The sequence below is a fragment of the Saccostrea cucullata genome, unplaced genomic scaffold, assembly GCF_032062105.1.
Source record: "Saccostrea cucullata isolate Sc308-1 unplaced genomic scaffold, CSIRO_AGI_Scuc_v1 ctg4896, whole genome shotgun sequence".
Taxonomy (NCBI): domain Eukaryota; kingdom Metazoa; phylum Mollusca; class Bivalvia; order Ostreida; family Ostreidae; genus Saccostrea; species Saccostrea cuccullata.
The window spans coordinates 16,350-30,606 of record NW_026933880.1 but is presented as its reverse complement, the minus strand read 5'-3'; the positions used below and the strand labels follow the sequence as shown (position 1 = coordinate 30,606).

The 14,257-nt window shown below is 32.2% G+C and overlaps 1 long non-coding RNA gene across 1 annotated transcript; it reads left to right on the top strand.

Moving 5' to 3' along the window:
• Nucleotides 1-11,125: 11,125 nt before the first annotated feature.
• Nucleotides 11,126-14,053, top strand: LOC134239532 (uncharacterized). The gene is made up of 3 exons (XR_009986239.1): nucleotides 11,126-11,172; nucleotides 11,564-11,644; nucleotides 13,924-14,053. It is a non-coding gene; the product is annotated as an uncharacterized LOC134239532 (long non-coding RNA).
• The last annotated feature ends 204 nt before the right edge of the window (nucleotides 14,054-14,257 follow it).

The following is a 14,257-nucleotide window of genomic DNA, read 5'->3' as shown; positions in this document are numbered from 1 at the left end:
GGTCTATTTGTTAGACTATCTATTTGTGGGTTCACGCAACATACATCAAAATGTTCTATAATTTAATTTGTTGATTGATGGATTGAAATTAATTTGTTTTCTGATATTTTTTTCATGTGTAAAACTGCAGTGCGTGCTTAGACTTTTTCCATTGTATTGCTTTCAGTTCATAGACATATTAATTTTACTTAGCACATATATACTTCAAAAGCAAGTTCACCTTTCCAATGTGTACCCTTTTTTCAACAAGCGTTGCTTCTGGATTCTAGGATGTATTTATAATTTCCAATTATACTCTTAAAGTATAATAATTTCATCGGGAGAGGACAACCATTTTTTTAAAGATGGTCTCTTAGCTATTTAATTATCAAATCAACACACATTTTTTTAAAATAGGTTCTGGTTTCTTTTCAGGGTTTGGCAGTTTCAACGCTTAACACTTCTCCTGAACGCCATGTAATATTTAAGTGGCATCTCCAATACCAATGAGTTATACCTCGTTATGGTCTCCAATGGCCTCTCCATTTCTTGACGCTTTATAAAATCAGGAAGTTTGGTTTCCGAAAAGACGATATATCTCTTTCTTTTTAATTTCTCAACATGAAACTGTAGTGCGTAAAGCTACACATACACATGGGCCAAATCCAATTATTGGATCTATTCGTTTTCTTTGAAATATAGAACTTTTATGCATAATTCATACTGATAAGTGCAACGGCCAAAACGTGATAAATGTATATGTTTATGTGGCAAATTATGACGGGGCAGAAGGACAAATCGGTTTATGATGCAAGTTCAATGTCAAACGCGTGCAGCATTGGTAAAAAAACTTAGGAGACTAATTCACACTGAAACAATCATGGAACAGTTTTCACTCGGCTCTCGGGTACCCAGCATGACAGGGGCTGGAATGAAAGGCTTTCCTACATCTCTTATGGGAATAAGAATGTACCAAACTAATTACAAAATACAAAGCCTGGTATTTTGTACATAGAAGAATAAGGTTCATAAGCAGAAGTAAAGATCGGAATGTTTAAAGACAAGAAATTTTACCCAGGATTGACCAGTTAGTTTACAGACCAATGATCTTATTAACACCTGCAAACATTTATCTGGTCACTATTTCACATCGGGCCTGTTAACCATTTGAATAACGTACATGTACTGATATTAAGCTTTGTTTTGTATACATGTATTAGTTTTCTGTTTCTTTGTAATCATAATCATAATTTTTTTGTTAGTCCTTTAAAAACATTAATTGTTAAGAAACATTTGTAGTCTACCTATTTGAAATTAATTGGCTATAAATTACACAAACACAATGTCATTCGATGTGCAACGTGTACGGATACACTCACTTTATATTTAATTTAATAAATGTGCTTAATGATATCTTTATTAAAAGGTGTTTATGAAAAAATAATTTATATCAAAATTAAAATTAGGTTATCTATTTTATAATCAAATTAATCTTAGTCTTTGTTTTAATTTTTAAAGACGTCATTTCTTTTTACGAAGATATCGTTATTGAAACTATTTGCTTCTAAGACGTCATTAAAAAAAAAAAATGACGTTATTGAATAACGTCGTTGACGTTATTGTTTCATTGCAACATGTTGTGTTCAAACACGTATAATTTAAAACTATAGCAAATTAAATGCTTAAATTTTGATTGAGTGTCCCAAATTTGCTGTAGATTTGAAATATTTGAAAAAGTCAATTTCGAAAATTTTGTCATTAAGACCCCTTTTCCCAGAGAGCGGTCCATATGAAGTATGAAGTATATGTACACAATTTAACAAACAATTACAATATGTTTTATTTTAAACATTCAATAGATCCTAGTAGTCCTAGTAACTGTTATAGTTCAAAGGAGGGATCCAAGTGTAATCCAGTCAGCAACGACCAGTCGAGGCAGTGCCGCCATCACAGGCCACAGCGCCATCCTTCTGAAGTGCAACCATTATGGACCACAGCGCCATCCTTAGCAGCACACAGTGACATAATATGGACTTTTAACTTTTATTATATCAAACAAAATAAAGAAAAAAATATTGATGTAAAAATGTAATAAATATTGTAAATATATTTCAAACATCTCCTTATTTCTGACAAAAGATCTGTGACAATGTGCAGGGCTGTACTTATGCATACAGCTTTAGCTTGTCCTCCCTGTACTTCTTTTAATGTTTTTTTTTTTTTGGTTAGGAAATCTGGTAAAGTATGCTAGTAAAAATAAAATCCCGGTTAGTGTATTACTCTAACGGAAATTGCTTTCCTACAGGCCTGAAGATCGAGTCTATAAGTCACGCAAGTTTTTTTTTTTAAAAGAGTAGCATATCGGCGAATAAAAATAAAGTAGTGTACAACATAGATAAAGAAATGTTTGTTGAAGTATTGACAAACTTCATACCTTCCCTTACAAAAAAATACTATAGTAAACTATAGTAAACTATAGTTAACTATAGTTAACTATAGTTTACTATAGTACCAAAGTAAAAACTTTGGAACTTTGATTAACTTTGGCGAACACTTTGGAACTTTGATTTACTTTGACGAAAACTTTGGAACTTTGATTTACTTTGGCGAAAACTTTGGAACTTTGATTAACTTTGGCAAAAACTTTGGAACTTTGACGAAAACTTTGGAACTTTGATTTACTTTGACGAAAACTTTGGAACTTTGATTAACTTTGGCGAAAACTTTGGAACTTTGATTAACTTTGGCGAAAACTATGGAACTTTGATTTACTATGGCGAAAACTTTGAAACTTTGATTTACTTTGGTGAAAACTTTGGAACTTTGATTAACTTTGACGAAAACTTTGGAACTTTAATTTACTTTGACAAAAACTTTGAAACTTTGATTTACTATAGTAATTACTTTGGAACTTTGATTAACTTTGGCGAAAACTTTGGAACTTTGATTTACTTTGGCGAAAACTTTGGAACTTTGATTTACTATAGTAAACTATAGTTAACTATAGTTAACTATAGTTAACTATAGTTTACTATAGTATTTTTTTGTTAGGGTTAATAGAATGGAATCAAGAAAAACTGCACAAAAATACAATCGTGACAATTATACAATGAATTAATTATACAAATAATTCTTTTAATAGAATGCCTTAGCATGCACTACTTTAAAAGCCATCGTTCTTAAAGGAAAACAAAATCATTCAAAATATTAAAAACTTTTCTTTACCTAGAGCAATGGCCTTTGGAGAAAAAAAAATGGCTTAAAATTTATAAGTTTGTTAAATATAATGTATGTGCATTTAGGACCCTACATTGTAATTTCATGCGAAAAGTGAAGGCATTTACCACACAGGGATCTGCGGACAAATTTAAACAAAAAAAGGGGAAAAACGTTTTATGTGATGAATTATATGATATATAATAAACATTTATCTAATAAATGTCTTTGTAGTACATTAGATTACAAATTCCACACAAAAACCCATCAACAATATTAAATACAGTTTTTATTTCATAATAATCTATTAACGTCATTCTGATTTAATACAATTATACACGACGAGAATCTATTCAATACCTATAGAAAATTATTTAATTTCTAAAGACTTCTAAAGAGGATAGTTTTATTTAAAATCAGTAATGAAAATTTAAATAAAAATTCTAAATAGTTTGTTCTTTCATTGGACTTCTTAAATGTAGGTTATTTTATTATGTTCTTTTGTATAACTTAATTTATGGAATATACAATTCTTTAAATAATAAAAGAAACACGAATCATCATCTTAATTTAAAAGAATTTTCGAAAGGAGACTGTGTGTGTACATGATCGACAGCAGCCCATTGTTCCCTTTAGGTACAACACCGTCTCAATTCACATAGAATATACAAAAATACACAGTGACAGGTGTCTTCGCGGCACGTGTCTCCACCTAAAATGGCATGTGAGGACAGGTGTCCCTAATTACACAGGCCGACCATAGTGACTTCTTCAAAAGCTTTTTTTTTTGTTTTTGTTTTTGTTTTTTTTTTTGTTTATTTTATTTTTTTTTTGGGGGGGGGGGGGGAGGCTTCTCAAGCAAAACATGAAAAGCAACTCACCCACTCCCAATAATAAAAATAATAATTCACTATAAATATTAAAATACTAGTATGATAATACTCAGCCCCCAGCCAATTCGATAAATGATTCTTATCTGACCAGTGTTTATTAATACATTAATTCATTTAAAAAAAAAAAATCTTTATCACTTTCTAAACTTGTATTTAAAAACTTGAAACACTAAACTTGTAATTTTGATAAACCAACTGAAGAATTTTTTTCCTGACGGATTACCCCGGTTTATAAGAAATGCCAACCTCTAGTATCTAACACAAATGCCTGGTAAGGTACCTTGATGTCTTGTGAATACATGTAATTAGGTAAAAATAATTCTTCAATGTCAATTGCAAAATACTGGAAAAAAAATAACCGTTTTATTGAGGAACGCCTCACCTTCCCTTAATCAGTAATCGTAACTTGACATCTTTCTTTTTTTTACTTTTTAATCGATCTTTTTAGTAAACCTTTTCTGTAAATAATTTCATTAAATGTACCCTTTCTTAGCTCTTCCATTTTTTTCAAAGGAACATTCATCATGAACAGCTTAAAGAAAGTGGGAAATGATTAATTTCTACATAACTGCATGCACTAACTTTTTTCTATTCCACTTCACGCATTCTATACGAGTTTACCAAAACTTATGTGATAAATCAAATTTAAAATTAAATTTAATTAAATAAAATTCAGTTAAATAAAATTAAACTAAAATTGAATTGCGCTCACGGTGCTGAAATATTAAATTAATCACACAGAAATACACATCTAGTTATTTTAACTGTTTGAAGTTAATTATTTTGATACAGCATGTAAACACTTTTGAAATCCTATAATTGGTAAAAATATGGTAACAAAATTAAATATTTAACTTTTTGTAAAATAAAAGGTAGGTGGGTTAGAATTGAGATATACTTTCAAAGTTTCCCTACCTGAGAAACATTGGGAAAAGTACACATTGGTGTCTTCCATGTCGGGAATCTGTATGGAAACCACTGAGGCATGTTAACATAGTTTCCTATCTTGGGAAACTTACGGGAAACCACAGGTTGGTTGTTTCCATATCGGGAACTACAAGGAAACCACAGGGGCATGTTTCAATGGTTTCTTATCTTGGGAAACTTACGGGAAACCACATGTTGATTGTTTTCATGTCGGGAATCTATTGGAAACAACCGAGGTATGTTTCCATGGTTTCCTATCTTGGGAAACTTACGGGGAACCACATGTTGATTGTTTCCATGTCGGAAATCTATGTGGAAACCACTATGTGGTTTCCATAAAATGGAAACTATATGAAAACTACTGATGTCACGATTCCCATATGTTTCCATCGGGTTTCCAAATTTGGGACACCTCGCTTTTCACCCTGTGTTACTGCACATCTACATGGCCCCTCCAACCATCCCCCAGAAGATGATTAACCTACTGTGTAAAATGTAGGAGGAGTTCAGGGAAGAAAGTGTTACAGACGGACTGACGGACGGACGGACATGAGTAACAACAAAATACCGGAACTTTATTTAGAAAGTGCGGGAATATCGAGTGCCACTTGGATCCTTTATGGCAAACTTTTGTGTATGTCTGTAGAGATATATCTGTGGTTGCAAACAAGTGCCCTGAAAGATCAATAAGTAGTGGCCTTAATTTACAAGTTGTCTCCTTGGGAGTGCTCCTGAGCTATGATATGAACATGCATTCCATCAATCACTCGGGGCCCATTTCCGTTTAGCTCTTCCTAACTTTCTTGTACTTTTCTTGGTTTTTAATTTAAACAAGCTATTCAAATATAAGTCAGTGTAACAGGAATCTCAATACACTCGTTGAAAGTAAGCATTAATAAGTATCTTCGAGCTCCTTGGCACCTGATCCCACCAGGAATTTCTAGAGGCTCGTGTGAATTTCCTAGTCACATATTTGTATTATTCAAATATTTTTTAATCGATAACCTTTAGTTTTCTTCCTTTTCATTCTCCTGCAAAATGCATAATTAATATATTTCAGCAGATATTTTATAATGGCCTAGAACACTTGATTACTTTAGATTTTCCAATACCAAAAAGATTCGAATATAGTCCCAAGTCTGCTGAATACGTCAACCAGTATATGGCAACAGTCACATTTTTCTTTACATCCAACGGCTGAGCTACAGTCTTTAGGTCCAAGGCCAAAACATTTTCAAACATTAAACAAAAAGTTGATATTAAATTTTCCTTCTTTGTAAGTAAATTCTTCTACCATTCTTTGTCTTTGAAGGCATTAAGTTTATTTTTTCCTATCAATAAACCAGTAGATCGGACACACCCTTGATTTCTTTTAGGAAATTTCTCAAGTTTTTCTTCTACCCAAACAGTAATTAGGAAATACCCATTTCATAATTCAAATTCACAATTTTGAATCCGTCCATCTCCTTACTGTATACAAAAACATGAGGTTTTACTTACATTTTTTTTTGGTTTCCCTGAGGTTTTGCACACATAAGAAAACTTTTGTCGTATGAATAGGGTATTTAGTCAGTTGTGTGAGAAGGGCTGCAATTTTCACCTATATTTGTTCCTTAGGTAAGCAAAGACAGCCATCCCGGCTGTCCTTGTCAGCAATTACTCCAACACTTGATATCAGCCGTCTCGATTCAAGGCATCATTACTTCAGTTATATGGTCAATACAATGACCATGACTAAAAAAACAATTTATCATTCAAGTAGAGTTAAATGGTGACAGGCGTTTTTCATTCTAATGAATAGTCCATTATTTATACATTGGATCAACGACGGATTTTCCGATATTTCCCAATCATGACAAGGAACACTCGGCGGGTGCGACCGGTCGGCAAAGGATGTCACTCCTCCCTGGCACCTGATCCAACCTCTGATGTTTTGGAGATCCGTGTCTGCTCTGCTCTTACTCTGTATTGTTTTATGGACTTTTATATTGAATACTGTTTGATATATCTACCCTACATTCCCATGGTGTAAACGGCCTTATGTACCTATATTTGCTTTTTTAATTTATAGTATATGTAGATTTTATTTTATAAAGTCATTCCTAGAATATTATGGGTGTTGCTTGTTGACGGGGAAATGGGGGAGGGAGAAAAAAAGAATGATTGGAAGGAAAAAGAAAAGAAGTAGTTTGAATTGTTTCTAATCAAAACAAAATACTCGTTTTTCGCCAAAAAAAAGTTTTTTTATTCGGAGGTTTAACAGTGCTTACTTTTAACAGTGCTTACTTTCCTTTTCTTAGTGCAGAAAGGTCAATGCAGTCATGCATTTATGACATAAAAGTACGAAAATAAAAGGAAGCGTCATAATTCTTATTTATTTTATCAAAATATATACTTTTTTCTTCGTTAAAAAAATATGAATTTCTTTAAAAAAAAATGAATTACAACATTTTCAAACAACGAAGTATTAAGATTTTACCAGTTATGCATGTCGGAATTGTAAAAAGAAAAATTACGACAAGAAAAAATACGTGATGCTTAAATTATAATTTTTCATGCGAGATGAATTTCAATAAATGTGTCTTCATTCTAAAGATACAAGTCATATAAATTTAAAACATTTTGGTTCCTTTTAGAGCATATTTTGGGAAGAACAATTATGTCTGAAAATACATGTAATCTGTTTTTAGCATTTCACACTGTTTTTTGCACGTGCTCATGTACAAAAAAAGCATATAAAGGTATTGTTTTTAATACCTTAAAATTAAAAGCAAGTGGTCAGAAAAAATGCCAAAGTTTAAAAAATTTCACAAAAAAACTTTTCGGACATATATTCCTCCTTAAAACAGATATCGATATTGAGCGGAAAATACCCCCAGATTTGTCGCTATGTTAAATTGAAGTTAATGTGAAATAAATTATACCAAAGAAATAGTATAACATTTCCCAGTCATATTTTGGGTTCACAAGGGTGCAACTAGTTTATTTATGTGACAAAAAGTTAATAATAATAGTGTTAATAAACTGCGCCGAAGCAATTTATCTTAAACATTCCTAAAAAAAGATGATATGACCGTCACGTGATCAACAAGGTCATGTGATATCGTACCAAATATGTTAATGTACAGCCTAGAGAAATTTCTATTTGAATTGAGCTTCCATAAGTAGAAAACTTAAAAATAAAACTCAAAAAATCAACTTTGCAATGCAGTATTACGTTTTAAATGCATTTTAAGCTCCGGAAGGTTTACAGTACTGCGTGATCTAAGATCCTCACTATTAACGGTATTTATGTCACATGTAATAACGTGTCAAGCAGGACTATATCTATAAGGTGAAGAAAACATGAATACGAGGAAGGATTATCGTTTAGATACGCGGTATCCAGGTCATATATGTTTTTGTAATTAAAATGTTTTGAAGCAATGCTCGATGTATATTTGTATGGAATATAAGGTGTAGTTCCATATCTGAAATATGGTGGAGTACAAGACAAGAGCTTTTTGTGTTTAAGAATATTACTTATATTAAATGCATCATTTTTGGGGGGCATATTGAAGTTTATTGAAAAGCCGTATTGTTCAGCTGCAATTTCTTAGGTAAAATGTTGGGGTTTAAAAGCCTATGATTTGCAATATCCAAAATCAGGGATCTGAGCCTAAATATCCTGGGGTCCAGGAATAAAAAAAGGGCTTTACTTGACCTTTTCAACAGGAGTATTTAAAAGTTTCAAAGGGACAGAAAAACGTTTGTTGTGAATATGATGTAGACCAACATGTAACTGTTGATTTACATAGAGTAGTGATGAATCAAGAGACATCATGTATTAAAGGTTTATTGTAAGACTGATGGCCAAGACTACGGTAACGTCTCTGTGTATGATTAAAACGTCCCATCACATTTACATTGTTACACTGTGGATTAGAAAGATTTCCCAAGTTTCGATATAGAAGCTCTGTCCATTAAGATAACTGGTGAAAGAAGTGTAAGTTATCAAAATGTTACAGGTTTTACAGTTTAACAAAGAACGTATGCAGTTCGACGTAGTACAAAATTGGAAAATTAAAGCAGGGACTCCCAAACATATATTGATCTCAATACCAAAAAGCTATCGTTACTGCTTTTGATTTTGAAAAGAATGCAGACCTGCAACAATATTTTCACTAATTATATTTTGTTTTCCTGTTTAGTAGTGTACGACATTCCAATTGAACAACTAAGTATATAGAATAGATTTTGAATATTAAAAAAAGTTTATAGATGGACAAAGGACACTCCTCACATGAACTGTCAGATAAAGTGATATAAAAATTGGAGTGCTGAAATACCGTATACTCGTATTAAGTGCAAATTAAGCAAAACGCAAATTAAGCGCGCGATGAACGTGATGGATTTAACTAACTTATAATGTCACATTCCTTCATTTGTGCAGCAATAAAATCATTTGCGAACGAAGTTTATATCTCAATTGAATTGATGCAGAAGAGCTATTAATGTTCTACGTATAAACAATTGAAAAAAAAGAGGTAGGTTCTTGATAATAAAATAATAAAGAAAGAATATCAGTAGTCTTGACTAAATTCCTATATTTTTTAGGTTCTAAGGTTGCTAAAATGAACTTGTCAACAAATACTATATCTAGTCAAATGCTGACTGGCTTTTCATAATGATTTTACGTCTATTACTTTCACACTGAGTTGCCCATGTTCTTTTTCGAATTTGACAAAGATGAACATGGCAGGTGTAACCGGTCTGCAGTGTATGATCTCTCCTGAATGGCACCTTATATGACCTGTGTTACTTTGGTAGTCTGCGTTTGCTACGCTCCCATTTCCAAATGGATAATGTACTTTAAATCTCAGATACTTTGAAAGATATTGAAACACAACAACAATTTTTCTTTTCTGTTCTCGGACATTTTATTTTATGATGAGTTTATTAATTTATGATATTTTAGAATTTGCATTAACATTGATTATCTAACAAGAAATAAACCAAAAACCCCAAAATTTGATGGAAGCCATAGTCACCGATTTTAATAAAACTTTGGAAAATTAATACATACTACTAGTTAAGCATACTGGTATATGCAAAATGACGGTATACAGCTGTTTCTATGGATACCAGCAAGTCATACTTTTCACATTTGCTATTATTTCCTTTATAACGTATGTGGCTGAAACTCATAAACGCAGCAACACAATTCAATGTAAAATGATTTTAGATATATAAGTTAACCTTCAAAAAATTGGAGTTGTGTTATTTAAAGTTAAGACAATAAAGCCTTGTAAATTTGCTGTTTTTCAAGAGAAAAGTGCTAAATTTTATCAAGAGTTATTTCCCTTCGTGTAGATCTTTTGTGTTTCCTGTGAAAAAAGGAATGTCTTTTGCCAGCAGAAAATTGCCAGCAGAAAACTTTCAGATTGGTTTGCTGTTTCGTTTTTATTATAAATTCCACTTGTCAGAAGATATATTTAATTTGAATTCAGTTGATATGAATAATAAGGACCTAATACTAACAGATTGTGGTATTTTGCCGTCCAGTTCTGAAAATAGGGAAATTTGTTCCACACATTTTTCACTGCCGTTGAAACAAAACAATGATTAAGTGATGTACGAAAAAGAAATTTGGTGTCAAGTTCCTTATTTAAAAAAAAAAATCTGGTAAATCATAATTCATTCCATGAGAAGCAGAAGTCCAACAGACTGATCCCAGTTAATGGTGTTCTAAAAATACATGTACACAGAGGCTAGAGGACTCGTTCTTCCTGGAACCTGTGAGTATTGTACAGTCAGTGTTTACTAGTATGTATAATGGAATATTTATTATTTTAAAGTGCACATTTTGGTCTTTGAATAAATTATTTTACTAGGATTTAATAACATGATTAATATTTAAACAAATGTTAATAAAAATTTTGATTTAAAAAATGGGTTAGGGGATGCTTAAATTATTTTAACAAGCAGAACTTTAAAAAAAAACTATATTAAAACAAGATTTGGATGAATGATATAGCCTTTGATTATCTGCTCAAATAAACTTAATTCAATTTGAACTTTTAGCTGTATGCACCTGCCTGTCTCATGAAGTTGGATGCTCAAACAATATAAAGAGGATGAAAATCTAGCTGGCAATCAAAACAGGAAATATGATCAGGTTTGTAATTTATTATTCATTATGCAGGCTATCATTCATAGTTTTTGTCATTTAGAAATTTCATAATAATAATAAAGAGTTTAAAAGTAAACAGAAAACAAATTGGAATAAAGATGTCTTTGATGAAAAAAAAATTATACAAGACATCATCTAACAATGATTACAAGGTTATTGATACATAAATGGTCTATTGGAAATATAGTAATCAAAAAAATAAATTATATAATTTACACCGAATAATTTAATTTATTTGATCAAATATTTAAGCTATATATATATGTTATGTGTATTTTACAAAGTTCCAGGATAAACAATGTTGTAACAGTAAACAGTCTTTTTATGTTTTTGTCACTACAGTAGAAGGGGTTCTTATTGTGCTTATTTATTTTAGGCTCAGCCACACCTTAATGAACATAAAGAGCTACTTCATTCAAGGCCAGGATATGTTCTAACAGCTGATTCAATGAAAGAGGTACTACATATTGTAGATCCCCATTGCAGGAAAAATGCCACACCAGAATTTTAATAGATCTTTTAAGACATCCCTTTTAAACTATGCCTGTATCAGCCTTGAGAGATCTGGGTATTAGCTTTTAATTATTTTATTCAATTTATTGGACATTTTTTAAGACAAAATAATTTTAAAAACATTTACTTGCAAACAAAATGCTTATGGTTTCAAATTTGATGTTTATTAATAAGTGAAATATGAAGGTCTATATTGCATGGTTAAAATCTTCATAAAACTATTTTCACAACTAAAATGAGCAATTTTAGTAGTCAGTCATTTAAAAAAATGAAATTGAAATGCAAAATATTTAAGGCATATTTTTTTTGTTGATATTTTGACCAATCCTGATCAAATTTAAATTATCCCAAGGACGATTACAGACCTGTTTACTCTTACGATTTCGCTCAATTTTGTACGGATTTTTAGTCCAAAATACGTCTCACGTTTTGCCAATAAACATACGGAAATCGGAATACATTTGATTGGAATTTAGCAGATAGTTTTCGTTATGATCTGGTGGTGAGAGCGTCTGCTCTAGAGTCGCGAAATAGGAAGTGTATTCTTACGTCGAAGGTTCGAATCCCATTTTCGGACGTGGAGACCGGTCCTTCAGATGAGACCGTATCAACCGAGGTCGAAGTAGATGTTGGCACAAAAAGATCCGACCTGTTCAATGGCCCAGAGTACCATGTTAGTGTCAACATTTGCAGCTCTCTATCGGCGAGTGATGGCGTCTCAATGTGAGTGGAAAATTCTCGAAAGGGACGTTATACGATATACAATCAATCGTTATAATTTGTCTCAGTTTCACTCTTTTTAATCGCTAAAATTTAAAACACAGAAGCTATGTCTGGTTGGCATAAAACTGGAATAAATAACAAAAATCATGTTATTAAAACCATGTTTTAGTAATCAGAAAAGAAGTTTATCTCTATTAATATTTGTAAAATCGATGGAAAGTGAGATTTTACTGGGAAATTCCAAATCTCACGAACAAATCTAGGTAAAAATACTGAGAGACATCGATATGGGTTAACAGGTCTGCGATTATCAATTCAAATATAAATACATCATTTTCTTGCCTTGTTAATGTTTATTTATATTAGCTACTACTAAGAATTTCATTCGGTTTTCAAGGTCATTAACTGTGTAACCCACATTACATACAATTTTATTTCAACATTTTTTTGTCTTAAAGATCTATGAAACAAAATAATGATGAGGCATATTTCCTCATTTTAATTTGCACTACACTGTATTAACCAGCACTAGTGAAGTTTAAACAGGAATACCAGATCTGATTTTAAAAGAGCTATAAAAAAAAGTATGTGAGCCAATGCACAATAGTAATACCCTCACTCTGATGTGAATATACACTTAGTATCATGTTAATGTTAAGCAAGTTCAATAAAGGGCAGATGCAGGGAAATAGTAAGAATACAGAAATGAATTTAATCCTGCTATATTGCATGCCTCAGCAAAGAATGTGCTCAAGTTTCAATCATCTTCAATGCCTAATTGCTGAAAAAGTTGTTATAAAAAATTCTTTTGTATGATATGGACAGATGCACAAACAGGAAGTTGACTTCAGATAGCATTCCTCAGTATGTGCAAAATTTTCAAGCATTTGAAATGAGTAGTTCTGAAAAAACTGACACCAAAACTTTGCTACTGACAGACACATGGACAGACAGACACACAGGATTGAAACAATATACCACCCTCTCCTTTGAAGCACATGGGAAGGGGGGATAATAACTACTGTAGAAGTTCGGGCTATACGAACCGTGGATATTGGTCTGAATAGCTCAGTGGTTAGAGCACCTGACAAGTAATACAGGGGTCCCAGGTTCGATTCCCGGTCTAGCCATATGTTTTCTTTGTGCATTTCTCCTTTCCTACTACATTTGGTGGCCAGTGTGGGAGGTTTTGTTCAGGTTATAGTGTTTGTGAAAATTAATAATTCCTTGCAGGGCCCTAGAACTTAAGTCTTCGAGGTCGAAGACTATTTAATGGGGGGGGGGAATTAAGAAGTTCGAGCTATACGGACTGTGGATATCTGCCTGGAGAGCTCAGTGGATAGAGCACCCGAGTCCTGACTAGTAATGCAGGGGTCACGGGTTCGATTCCCGGTCCAGCCATATGTTTTCTTCATACATTTCAGCTTCATAGAATGTTACATGTATTTTCAAATAATTTATAACTAGGTTTAATTTTTGCATATTTTAATCTTTTTGCAGGTTATTGAACAATCTCTGAAAACTGTGAATTAAAGAGTCGGAGCAATTGTAGATACATGCACAGAAAATGAAGAAAAAACTCTACTGAAACCATGGCTTAGATATCAACATAAAATAACTTCTTTTATCAAGTATACCTCTTATGCAAGTATTCTAAAAGTGCGTCTTTATCAAATTCAAAGTGAAGTATCACAAGGATGTTAGAATGTGAAACAGTAAATTAAAAGGGAGGAAAGCATCTACACGTGTACTAAAGATGGTTGCACACCATTGTTCTTTATATAAATTCCTTATGATTTTCATGTACCGGGTACAGTCTTATGTGTGATTGTTA